At 38.9% G+C, this 17423-nt stretch overlaps 1 protein-coding gene across 4 annotated transcripts in view; it reads left to right on the plus strand.

Annotated features, from left to right (window-relative positions):
• PDZRN4 (PDZ domain containing ring finger 4) overlaps positions 1 to 17423 on the plus strand; it is a 228905-nt gene that overhangs the window by 96644 nt on the left and 114838 nt on the right. The window lies entirely within an intron of this gene.

Consider the following 17423-nt stretch of genomic DNA (forward strand, 5'->3'; position numbering starts at 1 on the left):
CAGGTGCAGGGTCTTTTCCTTGGACTTTCCTTTTTTTTTCATCTGAGAGCAATGACATTTTACATCAACTGCAAGGATTCCATCATTCACTTTAGAGACATCTGCTTTCTTAAGTATTCCTTAGAAGATGTGAGTTGATTTATGATTTTTCATTACAATGTTTTGTAATTTTGGTTGTATTAAACAGTAGATTTTTATGTCACCTGGATGCTTCCCCAAAGCTGGTACCATGTAAGCTCTTAGGGAAGGGGATGTTGCTGTCATTCAGTCTAAATCAACTTAAGAGAGCAGTGTCATTACAGACATGCAGGCTGATGTGTAGGCAAAACCCCCTATAACCACTGACTGCTTAACAGAAAGCAGCAAGGTGCTAGTTTTCCTATGGAGATTGAGCATTGCATTCTCAGATTTAGATTTTTGATGTTGGTGCATAGAACAGCACTTTAATATTTGCACAAGTCAGTTTTAGGGTGGTGTAACACCATTATGACAAATGACATTAAGATGGACGGACACAATAGAAGGCCAAATGTGATATATTTTGTCTTATTTAGTAAAAACATGGGCATTTAAAAACACATTTATCATTGTAATTCAGGAGCATGCACTGAGACTTTGTCATATGTCCTAAGCAGGAGATAGCTGAAAATGATCTGCATGTATATTGTGTGATTAAAGATTTTTAAAGATACTTTGGTTACATCTCAGTAAAGATCACAAGTGGGTGTAAAACTGCATATCTTCATTTTCCAGTACCTACATTGCATTGATTAGCAATACCATTTGCAATGTGCCGCACAAACTAATGCAGCTAAAGTGACAGAAAGGACAAAACAACATTAGCTAGTGTCTTGCTGTATTCCACCAGACAAGCTTTTATATTTCGGATATCCAAATGCTTAAAATATTTTAAGAGAACCCTATATTGTAATAAAATTTGAGAGCCAGACATAAGTAATTATGTCTTATATTTACGTTAAGTTGTCAAAAATGCTAATAAACCATATTTGTGGGTTTTCCTTTAATGAGTCCAACAATAAAACAAAATAATTGCCCAAGTTTCCACTAGCTTTAAAGCCCTAAAAGAGGAGGTTCATCAGTGTCTTTATCTTGTTTGTTGTGAATTATGGCCATTTTCTGCCATAAAATTTGGTTTGGTGGAAGAAATGGATTTGCAAGCCTAGTTTTATCACTGTGACTAAATATTGTGGAGCTAAAACAAGGAAATTCTTGCATACTGTCACAATTTGCATCCATATGGATCATAAACTCCTCTATGCATATTTCACTCATAGACTTCAAGTGGCATTATCTCATCACAGAGGAGGGAACAAGGAATGCACTTAAATTTAGAAATTGTCCTCGTTACTGAATGTCAGATAAAGGCGAAGCCTTTAAATAGGAGTCTCCCTGATTTACTACCTTTAATGTGCAGAGGAAGGGATGTGCAAAGCACATCATTAGTGTGACAGGGTGAAAGGGGCAACATGTTTCTTCTGTTACAATGGAAAGAGGATGAATCTGGCACAGCTCTGATGTCAGAACCTCCATCACCTTTCTCACAGATGATGTAGATTTTAATTGTACTCTAGGCTGATTCACATCGCACCAGCTCCTACGTGACATTGAGATAGATGAAGCCATTTGTTGGCATTATCAGAGCCAGCTGTGTGCTTGGCTGCAGCTACAGTAGGCATTATATCTCATGCATAATCCTCTCATTGAGAGAGGATCACAAGCATCTGAACCATATGGCAAATAATTTTATTATGATCAAAAAAAGGACTCTTGAAGCTAGTTAAACAGAAGAGTCCTTGAAATTCAATCAGAGGAGGTTTTTATTTTCATGTAGCATTATCATCTTAAATTAATTTTTAGCTCTGCCATCGTCTGTGAAATACAGGAATGTTATTTTTCCCCAAAAGTGAGAAATTAATGTTGTGATTACAAGAAACAGCAAGCAGACTTGCATAGCTTGATTTTTTGATGTTTGAAGAGTGCCTTGCAGATGTTAATGCCTTTTTTCACTAATTACACACTTGTATCACTCAGAAGCCCAAACAAGAAGTAGGAAGTGCCTGAAATTAAAAAAGCTGGGGAAGGGGAGAGAATTGTGCACATTAAGCTATGGGGGTGCTGTGTTGATGTCTTAATGCCTCAGTTCCTGAGTGCTGTTACCATTTCCTAGGGATAAAAACATACAGCCCTAGTAAAAGCCCATAAGCCATTTCTCTTTAAATGAAAAAAAAAAAAAAAGAGGTGATAAGGAAGAAGAGAGAAGCTTCAGCTCTACAAACTTCTGGGAAGCTGGGGGGCAGGGGAGGGGACAGAATACGGGCATCAGAGACAACAGCAGCCAAACTTTTTAGCCTAGGAATGGGTGATAACTCTCAGCAGGATGGGTATTTCTCAGAGGCCTGATCCTTTTTTTTCTTTGGAGTATACAAGTAAAACTCTTGCTGATATCTTTGGAAACCCTTGGGCATACCAACACCATACCAAGAGGCAGCCAGAGCAGGTATTGGCTTAGTGCAGGGGTCAGTGGCTGATGGAGGATGCTGTGTTAAAGGGGAGGCAGTGTCTGCTGTTTCAAAGGCAGAAAGCAATAACAGGAATCCCACTGCATGTGAATAGGCTGTGTGTGTGCTGGAAAAGATGTGTGTGTTGAGGAAAAGATGTGTGCTGTTGAGGACTTGGCCCTGGGGACATGAGCATTTCTGCAGGCCACCTGGTAATAACATGCATGGCCTATCAGCAACTTTCATGCTGCAAACTTACAGAACATAAATAAAGGTTCACCAGAGCCAAATAGCAACAGCTGCCTTATCTGGAGGATACCTTTTTTTATTTGGTACTTTATTGACAAATAATAAAGCCTTTAATTGGGCTGTGGGAGGAATATAGCCATGTAATTTACAGAACCTTTAATTTTCTAGTGCTGCATGCCTGAAACAGATTGTGGTTGTTATTGCAGCCTCCTGAGTTAAACAGAGGTCCTGGCTGAACTGCTGAAATACTGTGAATTGTGCATCTTTATTCTCACATTTAGAAAGTGTCTATGTGTGCCTTGGGGGAAGAAGAGGAGCAGGGTGAGGAATCCCCATTTCTTCTTCAATAAAGTGGTGATTAAGAATTTGCGACTTCAGTTAGTAACATAAGAGTCAGCGAAAAAACCCCAGCCAGTGTATTGCTCTGGTGGCTTTCCCTGCTAACCACCCATCATTCTCAGCAGGATGTGAAGCAGAGCTGTGCTTGTGGAGCAGGCTAACAGGAAAGAATTGCCTTTGCTGCAGCAGCTGCTGAACTGAGACTTTCTGGATCATGAATGTATGTAAATATGTCCAACTGTTTGCCCTTCACACATCTTTGGCAAGTTTGGAGTAAAAAATACTGCACTGCTCCATTAGTTTGCTTGCCTATTACCATAGCAGATGCTGTTAAGATCACTGAGATGTGTTTCAAAGTGAGCCTCTCTGTCTGAAATAGGATAAAGAAATAAAGGCTAGAGAGACCCCAGACAGCATCTTGAAATGAATATAAAGCAAGCTTTGGCAGCAGGGCATGCCCTAAAGTCCACTGCAAAGACACGGGGCTGTTAGCTCTTCAGTCCATTAAGCAAAGCACAAAAGAGTTGTGGCTTCTGATTTCTGAACTCTCCCTCCAGCAGAGTAACAGCAATTTTGGAGAGTTTGTACAAGTTTGATTCCTGGCTGTATCTGCTGAGTGACTAAAATGGCTGCATTTGGATACCAAGCTATACTTCATAGAGATTTCACTGACAATGAAGGTTATGTATAAATAATGGATGAAGAGGGTGACAGGACCTGAACACTTGTGGCTTGACAGATTATCTTGTGATGTATTACAATTAGATATGCGTCAGTGTCACTTCATTTATTCAACTAGTAACTCTTAGATTTATTTGAAGGTGGATTTATTAAGAGCCTTAGTCATGTCCTCTCAAAGTTCAGAATTGATTTTTAAACATCCTTATCAGCTTTCTAAATCACTTTGCTCTTAACAAGTATGTGATTTTTTTCTCATCTTTTTTAAGTACTTGGGATTTTATTAGCACATACAATAGAGGAGTTAGTTTATTTTTTTAAATCGTTCACTTTGCTCAAGGTAAGTACTTGCAAGGCGAGAGACCACTTTGTATATTAGCAAGTCAACAGATCAATTTGGCCTTTGGGAAGAAGTTGTCTTGGTTATTTGTACAGGAAGCTGGTAGATAATAAGCCCCAGCTACCATTAAATGATATTACCAAGAATTGGAACATCTAGTGACTAGGAAATAAGATGGGCAAAGATTTTATATGCCTTTTTGCTTTTTAAATAGGAGTAATGAAAAAGCCTGTCATGGAAAGATGCAGAATAAAATGCTGCAGGAAATGTGAGAAATCAAATCTGACTTAATTGCAAATGGAGCCTCTCAGACTGTCAGGTTAAAGCAGAAAAGGGATTAGTGTTACAATCACTGTAACTTTCTAAACTATGAAAATGCTTTTACCCTTTTTTTCTTCCAGATGTGTTTCTATCTGTTTATCTGTCATAAACACAGATACAGAACAATTTACAACAAATACCAGCAGTGTGCCCAGATTTTCTGGGTTGCTGTAGGCAGGACCCTTTTTTTCCTGTAAAGTCATAATTTATAAAACAAACTGTATTTTTCTGGTTTTGAGTATTTCTTAGCAAAGGGAGTGGGTGTAGGACAGCAGGTGGCCACAGAACCCAGCAGAAGCTACAATCCTCCAGATAATCAACAGTGTCTCCCCTGCTGCCTCCCTCCCCAGCACATGTCAACCAACAAACATGTTACTCATTTCATAGCAACCTCCTCGCTGTTCTGATAGGAACTTAACATGGTTTGGGGATAAATTACGCTCATAGCAAAGCTGATCCAAGACAACAAGGTTTCAGAGCATTTGCTCTGTCTTGTAATAGCAGATGATAATTGATGGATGGCCGGCGTGCAGGACCCTGACAGGCTGGTTGGCTGCCCTTTGCACTCTGCCAGTTCAAGCCTTACAAGTGTGAAATAGCCAATTACTGGAATACCTATTGAAAGTAATAGGCCAATGAGCAAATGGCTACTGTGGGATGTGGTGGCAGTGTAGGTGGAAGAACGCCAAGATAAAGTTCTGCTCTGAGCAGCTGCTCCCACCACAGCTTGGTAATCCTATTGGATGACCAAATGATGAGAGAAAGGTATTTCCCCATTTGAACTGCAAGTGTCCTGCCTTGTATTGACTTAAAGTTTATGATGCATGATACCGTCTTGTTACCCAGATCCTAATTTGCAGAAATAAATCCTCCTTTTAAAAGGTAGTTAAATAGGTAATAGGGAGAGTCACGGCCATGGATTTTGTGAAAAAGCATTAAATACAATTTTTTCTTGGAATGAAAAGTCATATAGTGTGCAGAGTGTTAATACGTGCCAGCCATTTGCTATTGACAGAACAATTTATCTTGATAAAGGACAGTGAAAAATTCCAATCTATTCACTGGCATCACATTATCAGCAGTAATATATGACTGCATCTAAATATAAGGTTCAGATCTGATACAGCTGAGGAGTTTCTGGTAATTTTCCTGTAAATATATTGTGTACTGGACAATGAAAAAATGTCATTTTTGCCATGTAATTGGATGACCTATTTTTATGTGAGATTTAAAGTTTTACTGTGTTTAATGGAATAGACCATAATATTTCCTTTTTGAGTAACCTGTTTCTTTTTATAGGACTTTAGCAGTATAATGGATATTACTAGATTTGACAGAGCAGAACTAGCAGACAAAGAAAGATAGAAGCTTAAGTATTAGTCTGGTAAAAGGAAGATTCTGTGACCACACAAACTTCTCATAGGGGGAAAAAAGTCTATCTGAAAATATTATCATGAAATTGTCTGCTGTCAGTCGTTACTTTAATATGGATATTATGTCTTCTTTTTGCCAGAATAGGAATGCTTATGGGTAACTTTTAGGCATGTGCTTCTTAACTTTCTTAGCAAAAATATGTGATTCTTAATTTTAAATCGTGTTAAGAACCTGTCTTATTTGTTTCAAAATATATTAGAAAGAAAAGTGGCAGGTAGCTTTGGAAGAAGAATTTTAAAAGCAGCTGGAAAATTCTTTTATCCTTGTTTCTTTAATTGGGAAGCAACCATTGTGTAAAGACCAAGTGTCAATGAAGCCAGTGCCAGTGCGCTGTATAACCCGTGGGTTTTTTTCCGTTCCCAGTCACTTGTTTGGTGGTAAAATGATAAATGACAAATGTCATTTTGCTCTTTTCCTTTGAATTTTCCATTAACAATTACCAAGTCCATTTTAGATAGAAAGAAGATTGATTCATTTGATACTCAACAGAGATCAGGCACAAAAATAAGATTATTGTTTAAATAAAGGCGAGTTTACAAAAAAAAAAAGAATGAAGTAAAGACACAGGCATTTTGATCATGATTGCTTTATTACCTTTAAAAATGTGGCAGTTTTTAGTTAATACTTAAAACTCTGAGGGGAAAACTATTTTCCATTTGTATTTTTCACATTTTGTTTTCTTCTGAGTGTATCTGATTGTAAAACCCCTGTGTGTGGTGCTCTACGTGAGAAAGAGAGCATCTCTACTTATCTCCTGGACAGTAGATATAACTCACCTTGTGAAAATTTCCACCAGAGGCATTGGCACTGTCCTAAGACTTAAAAAAATTATTAGGCATGTGCTGGGCAAAGAAATAAAGTTTCTAATGGCCGGAGAAGTGAAAAAGCTTGCTAAGGAAGGCCAAATCTGAATAATTCATTTCCATTTTAAGGCATAAGATGGGTTCAGAAGTTTCTATTACGTTTTCATTTATGGACTCCTGCAAGGCTAAAGATTTTTTATGCTGTTTGCAGACTAGGGACAGTTAGCCCTACCATGGTTCCTGGGAGAGTGGGAAAATGTAATTATTTTCTCTTTTCTCTTTTTCTTCAATCCAACAACTTTCTTTTAATATTTTACTTTCCAACTACTTGACTGCCCCGAGAGGAGAAACAGTCTGATGTTATACCCCGAACCATTTGTCCTTCCCCAGTTACTGTGTCTGCTGAGCACTGTTTTATTGAGCAAGGCTAATATCCCCAAATTGAAGCAATCCTTCTGCCATTCCCTTACTTGTTAACACCTCTCTGTTGTTCCTCTGAGAAGTTATGAGGAGGAGCAGAGGTATCACACTCGCCTGACTGCAGATCCAGAAGTGAATAGAGGTTCACGTTGGGAAGGTTGTCTACCCAGCCATGAGAGAAGGGCTTGCTGTTCCTGGGGGCACCTTTTCCTCACAAATTGATGGCCTGGCTCTCAGCAGCAAGAGCTTTGTGTTCTTCGGCAAACAGGTAGCTGGAGAACACTGGGTGTGCCTTTGCTATATGCCCTCCTGCTTCTCCATTTGTTAGATCTGTGTGGGAGTTCAGTGTCATTACCAGGACACGCAAGGAAAGGGATAAAGACTGCTCCATGTTAGCAGTCCTGTTTGGTGTTAAGAGCAGAGAGGGAAGATCTCAAGAATTCTTCCAGCTGCTTGGGATCTTTTTCATTGGGGATCATATAATTACTTTTTTCCCTTTTTTTAGCTTTCTGACACAGGCAAGAAAAATGGTTTCTATATCCCTCAAATAAATGTCCAGGTATGACAAAACAGAGGTAGTTCCTTTTTCCTGGTAAAACTCTCAGCTGCCACCAAAGAAAAGACTTTTATGCCTGTCAGAGAGTGAGTTCTGTAAGAAACTATCTGAGGAAATGATGAAGAACAGACAAATGCTGCAGCCAGTGCTAAAGAAAAAAAAGTTGAAAAATTCCCTCAGAATTTTTGACTAGAGGATGATGGACACTGAAGCTATTAGACATGGATAAATGTGGAATATCCCAAGCTGTGCATTTATGTTCCTTTAATGACTTAGTCCTAAATTAGTACTGGTAATTGTGTCCTGGTTTCTCCTCTTATATTTATAGTGTTTTCTTTCTTTTTTTTTTTTTATTTATTTCTTCCAAATTTGACTTGACAGTGTCAGACAATTTTATGTAAAAGATGAAAATATCACAAAAGGTGGAAGCAGATATGTCATCATCATGTTCTTTTTCCTTCATCTTTCGCCAAAAACTGTCCATTTATTTTTGTAACCTGTGAAACTGCAGTATTGCAGTGGATTTAGGCAGAGTGATACAGGAGAACTTCCTAGTTGTTCTCAATGGTACAACTCTGGAGTTGCGAAGTGAAGGATAAGACTTCTCATTTTCAACACGTGAACTGATGACACACATATTCCACTTATTTTGTAGGCTATCCATTGTGCATGTTCCATCTCGTGCAGATTCCACCTGGTGTCTCAGCTTCCCCCTGCCTTCTGTTTGTGTAGCACCACACTGACATGTTAATGAGATGCAACCAGTGTGAAGTATTATGCTGATGGTTTACAAACCAGCACACTCCAAGCTGTGGTACAACAGTCACCTGCTGCTGCTGATGCCTAGTGCATCACATTTTACAGCAACACAATATTGGATGACTTTCTTCTGCCCCATGAAGGTGCTGCTTTGAAAGGAAGCCTGGTCAGGGCAATAGGGTGTCTCCCAGGGCCAAGCTCACTCAGAGGCTGTGCCATGGTGGTGGCTATGAGGCAAGCTCTTCACTGTAAAGCTGGCACTGACTCAGTTTGCTGGAGGGTGCTCCATCAGGACAGCATGTTTTCAAGGCATGTGGTTTACCCTTGTAGAGCTTATAAGGCCAGCATCTCTTGATTTCAAGCATCTGGTTTTAAGGCTGTACTATAGCCTTGGTCAAAGGCTGTTCAGCAAGGATATCATACAATCACATAATTACTTAGATGGGAAAACACCTCTAGGATCACTGAGTCCAGCCATTAACCCAGCACTGCCAAGTGCACCACTAAACCACGTCCCAAAGTGCGACATGTACGCACCTTCTAAACAGCTCAAGGGGTGGTGAACTCAGCACCGTTTTAATGAAGAATTTTTTCCTAATCTCCAGTCTAAACCTCTCCTGGTGCAACTTGAGGCCATTTCCTCTTGTCCTGTCAGTGCTACCTGGGAAAACAGACTGATCCCCACCTTGCTACAACGTCATTTCAGATAGCTGTAGAGAGTGGTAACATTTCCCCTCCTTTTCTTAAGGCTTAACAACCCCAGCTCCCTCAGCTGCTCCTGACAGGATTTGTGAGAGTCCAGGTATGAGAATAAGAGGCTTTACTTGGCTTGACCAGGGATCAGTCACTGGCTAGGGCACATGGCTGCTTTGCTGCTGAGGAGGAATCCAACCGTACCACCAGCCTCTTTTGTGTCTATTCTGCCTGCAGGCTGAAGAGCCTCTGTGACTTTGGGAGGAAGCAAGTTGCTTTCTTATACAGAAACAAATCTAAATTTGGATGCTTACAACGCTGATTTGGATTGCTCTTCTCTTTCAGTGATCCATCTAATAAGCTCACTAATAAAACATTTTCATGATTTTTGGCTTTGGGGCAATATTCTATTCAAACCTACAGTAGCTGTCTGGTAGGCTGGTTGAAACAAAATGACAAAACACAAGACACTAAACAAAAATAATCCCCAACATTTTGAATTTCTTTATGGTATTTAATGATACCATGTTGAAATAAATCATTGTTTCTCGTTTCCATTTTTAGCAGTGGATCTGTTGTGCTGAGGTAATGTTCAGATAGTGTGTATTGGTTGGTGGAATCAATTGAATAGAAAAAAGGAGAAATAATTTGGGATGATCAGCTACTGCTAAGCTTCTGCCTGCCTTCATTGTTTTTTAAGCTACCAAACACTTAGGAAGGAATCTAATGAGTGGGAAAAAAAAGTATCTGAGAAAACTGTTAATGCTTGTGAATTTTACAGTCTTGTTTCTGATATTATGTAATGAAGTACTTGAGTACATGAATAACATAGTGGAGATATTTTAATGGAGAATATAAGGATTTAGTTCTAGCTAAATAAGAAGCTACATAAATGTCTGGGGTGATTTAAATATGTGTAGATTGAGGGAAAAATGCAAACTATATCCATATTGTGCCTTTCACCCTGGCGGCTTAAAATCTTCCTTTCAGTCTATGTGGTGAACTGATCATTCTTAAGCTACTGCACTGTAGCTGTTCCAGGGGTTTTGGTTTTAGTATTTTAAGAGGACAAGGGAAGGTCATCTCCTCCACTAAAAAATTAGAAGCAAGTTGTCAGTGTTTGAGATTGAAAGATACTGGTTTATTACAAAAGAAGTGGATGTTGTTATGATGTGAATGTGCACCAGTCAATCACTAATGGTGACAAACATGGATTTTTGCACTCCTGTATACCCAACATGCCAAATTTGCTGCTCTCACTCTGACTTCATTTGCAACACTAATTTTAACATCTGTGTCAGAAGGCTCTCACTCACTTTTTGCATTTGGCTCCTTCTCTCAGCCACAACTAATTTTACCATAGCTACTTTTACTCTCATTTACTCTCTATTTTGCCTGTATTTTTCATTTCAATCAGTTTCTTCGCATATTTGTGTGTTTGGTTTTTTCCCACTTCATGCTATTTTGAACTTTCCCCAATGTAATTCTGCCTGCTTTGACATTTAAAGGGAGTTTCATTCTTTTTCCCAATACAAATAAAGATGCCACTTTTAAAAAAAGTGGATAAAATCCCGCAATACTTACCATATTATATTTTTAATTTTGTTTTCTTTTTATGTCTTTTACCCTCATCCAGCTTTTTCATTACATGATGTTCAGACCAATTTCAACATATTCCAAGCCCTTATGCTGGCACATCCTCAAATCCTGTGATTAGGGTCCCTTAGATAAGCAAGAATGACAAAACAATTAGGCTTTATGCTGTATATAGAATTAGAGCAGGTGTTCATCAGCTGTACCTTGACTGACAGGCTGCTGTATCTTTGAATAGAAAGTCTCCACTTACAAATATTTGTTAATTTTTAATTAAATTCATTGCAAACATTCATTTGATACAGGATGATACAATTTCTTTTTTGTGTGTGTGTGTGCATTCAGATATGGATCACCCCTTACTTCAGTACTTGGCAACTGACATCTTTTAAGAAAAAAAGATGGTCATCTATGGGCTTTTACAAAGAACAATGAAACCTGAAAGAAATGCTTTATTTTGCATGTGATGAAGTACTTTTCCAGTTAGGTAAAACAGTGTTTTCATAAAAAGTCTCTCTAAATGTGGCAATTAGCTTCAGAAATCATTGCACGCACAAAAAAAAAAAAAAAAATTGAATTTTTTAAGCATCTCTAGATGAAATAAAGCTGGAGTCTGCATTCAGTAGCCTGAACCTCAAAGTGGCCTTTTGAAAAGCTAATGCCAACAAGTATCTGTGCTGTTAATGGGTTTGGCTTGGCTGTCTTTGGGACTGAAGTGACCTTTTTGGAAACTTTCAAGCAAGTACATGAGTGCCTCCTCTCACTCCAGCACTATGTTAGTTACCTTAGCCCTTAAAACTTGCTGGAAACAAGCAGTCTCGGCAATCTTGCCCAAACAAGAAAGATGGTTCGAGAACTAATGTAGATATTGGAGGTTTGGTTCCTTCTACAATCAAAGGGAGAAGAGAGGCTTGGAGTAGGTGTTGGACAAGGAGAAAAATTAATCTGTTGAGTGGTTCATTGGGACTTTAACAAAGCCCTTTATTTGGAAGAGCTGGGCACGGCAGATCATTAAAGTACAACAGAAGGTATTGAGTAATAAAGAATTAAAAAAGATTGAAGAAATCAAATAATTTAGCAGTTTGCACATCAATTACAGAGCAGGGACAGTAAGTGTAGAATAAATGAGTGACATTAAAAGCCCTCTCCATGGTCCAAAGTTAATTTGAGTAACACTAATTTACAGTTGACAAATTATGTATTTTCAGCATCGGTAATCCAACCATTTATTAAACTATAAAAGCAATGGCAATTAAGTATTACTGTCCAGCCGTGTTACTATGGTTAGTTACAGCAGGAATAGGTGTGAAATAACTTGCCTTACAGTGTTAGAGAGAATGCAAATGTTTGCTCTCCTAGGGAGGAAGGCAGGAGAGGTGTGATGTTGCCATGTGGTCCTTGCCAGCTGCAGCATATTTCTTTTATTTTACCTATGGAGTCATTTCTCAGGGAAGTGAGAAAGGATCCTGGGGGGGACAGGGTGGGTGCTCTGTCTTCTGCTTGCTGCTGACTGGAGCATAAGAAAACTGCCAGTGCTGCTGACATCCCTTCGTCCCTCCAGTGCCAAAGGGTGAAAGAAGCCAGGAGCCCTCTCTGGACATCCTGTCTAGGTCTTGATTCAGCCAGCATTAAAAAGAGGTCAGAAACAAACACTGAGTGATGTTTGCTTCCCTTCCTCATGCTCTTGACCCAAATTATGTTGGCCTCTGACACGTGGCATCCCCAGCCAGTGGGTCTTGACCAGGCGTCCCACACTGCTTTTATTACTCGAGCAATGGTGTCACCTCTTGCCCACTGCCTCATGTCACCCTGCATTCCTTGCAAATTCTGTCTCCCATGTGAAAATGAAGTATTGTGAGCAGTCATGGAGTGACTCCTGCATCCTGATGAGCAGGGAGGTGAAGGGAAGGATTTTGCAGACCCTTGTCCTTGCAGACATATGTGAGCTTTTTGAAGGAGCTGCTGTGCCAGGATGCTGCTGGCCATATGACAAGCATGCATTGTCTGAGCTGGAAATACTGCTGTGGGTCTTCTCATCAAAATACTTGGGCTGAGGACTGTGGTACTTGACATAGCACTGAATCTGAGCCACAAAGTTCACTTTTTTTTTCTGTCAGGTTCTTAAAAGCGTGGTGAGTAGTAAGTGTCTTCATTGGTGTCAGCTTTATGAGGTTTATCAGATCAGGGCTTGGCTGAATGCACAAGGAGTCCCATGCCTGAGCATGTCTCACATCCCTCACATGCTTTGGCCTCTCTTCTGGCCACTTTGGCTGTGGGGAGCAGGCATTTTTTTTTGTTATCAAGGGGTGTACCAGAAGGGATGACCATCCTCCTGCTTATTTAAGAAGAATCTTGTTCTCTGAGCTGCTTTTCTGACCCCAGGCATGATTCCATAAATAGAAATAAAAATTCTGATGTCAGCCTGGGTAGTAAAGAAAGTTCTGTAGTGGGCATTTATGTCTTCCCTTAAGAAATACCCATGGGCTTTATGAGCAGTTTAAAGTGACAGGAATCAGTACTTTAATTCCTATCCCTTTTATGCCAGTGCAGAAGCCCCTATCTCTCATTAAAATTCTGCCCTTGCCTGCTGCATATTTCTTAGACCCCCACCTGTTATGTCACCCAGACTTCTGATAGAAACTTATTTGGATAATGTCTGCAAGCAAAGAATTTTCCCTGAAAAGGTTGAAGATGGAGACACTCTGTCAGGACCTGACAGGTGTAAATTTCTTAATGTATGAGAAGTATATGAAAATACAAATCATCACTGAGAACCAGCCTGAAGCAGACTGAGAATCTGTCACAAGCAATTTTCAAAAAGTATGAGTTATTTGGTTCTCTTCCAGAAGGAACAACTCCACAGGCATAAATTTGTGAATGGTACTTGACAATTTTAACAATTCTTCCTCTCTCAGCACTGAGCATGTGACAGAGATGTGATAGGGACTGTGTGCTCCCCTCTCTTCCCCAGCTGTGGAGAAGCTGCCATGATATTCATGGGATGAATCCTGCTTTCCTGAATGTGAACCATTCCTTCTTTTGCTCCCTCCTGAGGCAAATTTCAAGGAGCTGATTAATCTGACAGTTAGGCCATGCTGGAACTTATTATTTGCCAAAAGAGGTTTCATAGCTTCTCTTATTTTCCATTTACTGAGAGCAATGGTAGGAAGGAAAGTAGCAGATGCTTTGTGACAGACACCTTGGGTATTTTGTATGCTCCTTAGTTTTGTAGATTTTTACTTTGGGCATGTGGAAAGATCATTGCTAACTGGATGGGCTTATGCACTGGTGTATGGAAATGGATTTTAGGAAGCGTTGTGCATGATTGGCAAATCAGTTCTAATTGAATAAATGTCAAGGTCAAAACAAACAAGTGATGAAGATGAGAAAGCCCTGAAGTGGTATCTGTTTCAAATCATATTAAAGGCTGTTCAGTAGTAAAGTGCTTCAGGGGGACTATGTGAAATTAAAGAGCAATGAACATGCCACACACTTTTAAAACTGAAGGATCTGTTTCCTCAACAGAAATTGGAAGCTGGTGCTTAGGAAATATCCTGGTTGAGAGGCAAAGTTTATTTCTCTCTTGCAGGTGGACTAGAGCAGATGGAATTACAGATTTCTGACAGGTAGGAGGACATGTGGCACGCCCCTGCTCAGCACTTTGCTCTGGGATACAGTGGAGTGCCACAGTGGCCTTGTACGTATCTAGTACTTATCTAGTACTAAAAACGTGATACAAAATTATATGTAAGTACAGTCCAGGATTCTAAAGCAGTCCTATGTAAGGATCTAGATTATTTTATTTTAAGTCTTTGTGAAACTTGCATGTAAATAGGCTACAGGAAACATCCAAAGTTTTTTTTCTGATTCTTTTACATCCCCATTAATTTTGACTTATTATGGAGGCTGTCTTTAAACTGGAAGTGCAGGTGAATATAAAGATGTACAATGAAGAGCCCAACAAACTGCCTTTGTCCATGTGAAGTATCTTGAATAAAGTTTTATATGCCACACTATGTTACTAAGTGCAGACTGTGTGTTTTTCAATGTCAAATCTGAATACTGAATCATTGCTGAAAGGGGACAAGAGCAAACAGTACCTGTTTCAGGTAGAATATCAATTGTCATTTTGAAGTATTGTAATGTTGTTTTCTAGGTTACTATTGTATTTTTTCAGCAGCTAATTGTAGTGGTCTGATTTCAGAGTTATTGAGATGCTGGGAGGTGTTTAAAGCTCAGGAGGAACTGGTCACATACTTGAGAAACTTTAAGTATGTTTCTGAACTATTAAAAGCCTAAACATCTTGAAAAGATTTGTCTTCCTAGTACACAGAGAGGTTTTGGGTTTTTTATTACATCTGTTCTCCAGGTTTTGTTTTGGTTTCTGGAGAAGGTCAGCTACTAAAAGTCACAATACCAAAATAATATTACTCAAGTATTCATCATATCAGCCAGGTAGTGTCTCAGTGGTGGTTGATGTTCAGAGTAAATCATGCTACAAGGCCTTTGGGGCTTGTACAGACCAAGTTGAAGAACTACTTTGTTGCAATGGTGGCAATTATGTGAAAAGACCTGTCTGCTTCAGTTGAATTAAATCAGTCATAGATCTGGTTTCTTGAGGTAGTAAAATGACCAGTTCAGTCTTGACTTAATTGTTTTTAATTTATTTTTCTGAAGCCAGAAATCATTAATCATTTTGGTACCAGTGTCCATATAAGAAAATGAGCTGAATTTTCAGGCATCCAATAATCTGGCTTTAGGATTTTGTTTGACATTATTTTTTATCTTTACACAAAATGTTAAAAGTGAAATGTCATCACTCAATTTCTATATGGTTCCCAAGGACAGGTGAGGTGCCACAGGGGTAGAATACATCAGTTGTTATGAAAGAATTGAATGTTTTTAAATGATACTGAGAAATGCAAATTCTTACGCAACCACATAGTTATTCAGGATATAAGAAATAAAACAGGTGTAGGTGATCTGTTTTAAGGTATTTTTACTTTGTGCAGTCCTGTGTCCTGTCCACAGAAGGCCAGTTGCCCCGGGATGCCTTCTGAGCCGACTGAGCAACTCCGTATCCATTTGTGAAGAGCTAGCAGGGCTTGTTCTTCTCATGCAGCATTTGATATTGTGCATTGTAATGAGCTTCATTTCAAAAAATGTACATGATGACACATATAAACTTGATTTTAAAAATCTTCATGTGAGCATCCCTGTGTGACATTGTAGAATGGTGATGGAAAGCTGCTCAGGGGAGTAAAGATTTGTGAGGTTGGTCACTCCTCTTTGGTAGCGATATTTGGCCTTTTTTAGTCAACGGCTACTTGTTGAAAGTGTGATATGGAGAAAAGATTGCCAGGTTTTAATAATTTAGATGTTATTATCATCATTCAAAGTAGTTTATATTTTTCAAAACTAGATGTAAGCTGTTGCATCTATGTTGTTCCTGTTTTCAGGTATTTTTATGCCGAATCTGGTCACAAAGGAAAGCTCAGTTTGTTTTTCAAATGAGTGAAAATCACTGCTTATCCTACTGTATCCTTTGAAAATAATTTCTACCACTGTAACAAGCCAGAATCAAAATGACTAATCAGTTATAAGCTAGTCCTCATTAACTTGCACTAAATTATTTTCATTTGGCAGATAAAATAGTCACTTTTCCACCCTTAATTAGAATTTGGTCTAATAGGATTGACAAGTCAGTCTGGGTGAGAAATGCCCTTCTTAATTGCTTTTAAAACAGAGTAGTTTTTTTAACAGCAGATTGAATTTGCTATTTATGTTATAGGAAAATCCTGCCTCATGAGCAAATGTATTCTTTTTGTTTTTAAAGCTTGCTGGGATTGCCCATAGCAAAATCAGGTTAACTTTAAACAACTTTAAACAACTGTGTTTATACAGGATTGCACTGTACTAAGACTGTAATCAGGATTTTAAAATTGAAGTGTTTAAAGGAAGTAGCCTTTCACTTTCTTCATTCACTTTTCAGAGTCTTAATCATATGGGATCACTTTAAGCAACTTTCAGTGAAGCAAAAAAGGGATATTCCTTAGCACCCATTTTCCCGACTTAGCAGTGGAATTTTTTTTCAACTTAACGGCTTCAGGAACACACTAAATCTCTCTTTTGGAAGCCATTCTCGGTACATTTCTTCTCCACTAACTTGGCCAAGCACTGTCAAATTACTATTTTCTTTCACATCCTTGAAAATCTTACTTCTAAAAACTTAGCCAAGTGAGGGAAATTGGAGTGTATCCAGACAGCTCCAGTAAAATTCTTCCTGCTTCCTTCATCCCATGAATGGCCCCAAACTTTCTCATCTTGACAGAAGCAACATGCTCCTTCTACACGAAGCCAAAGGGCAGATAGTACAGAGAGTATAAGTATTTGGAGTAGTTTTCCATCAGGATACCCTGATGAGTAGCTTGCCACTGTTCTCTTTAGGAAAAAATGCTGGAGCTGATCCCCTAGATTCTGGGACACTGACTTTGAGCTACCTGCACTGACTTCAGTTAAAGATACTAGTCAGGTTGATTTGTTACATTAAGTTTCATTTCAATGCTGTACTCTCTTATACTATTTTTGTAGCATAAATCAATAAAGCAGTAATTGTTTCCCTGGAGATCCCACAAATGAGAAATACACAATTTTTAAAGCTTCACAGATTTTTTTCTTTTCCAGTTTCTTTTTTTTTTTTTTGTTTGCCTCTTTTGTTT

This window comes from Passer domesticus, chromosome 5 (assembly GCF_036417665.1).
Source record: "Passer domesticus isolate bPasDom1 chromosome 5, bPasDom1.hap1, whole genome shotgun sequence".
Classification (NCBI taxonomy): domain Eukaryota; kingdom Metazoa; phylum Chordata; class Aves; order Passeriformes; family Passeridae; genus Passer; species Passer domesticus.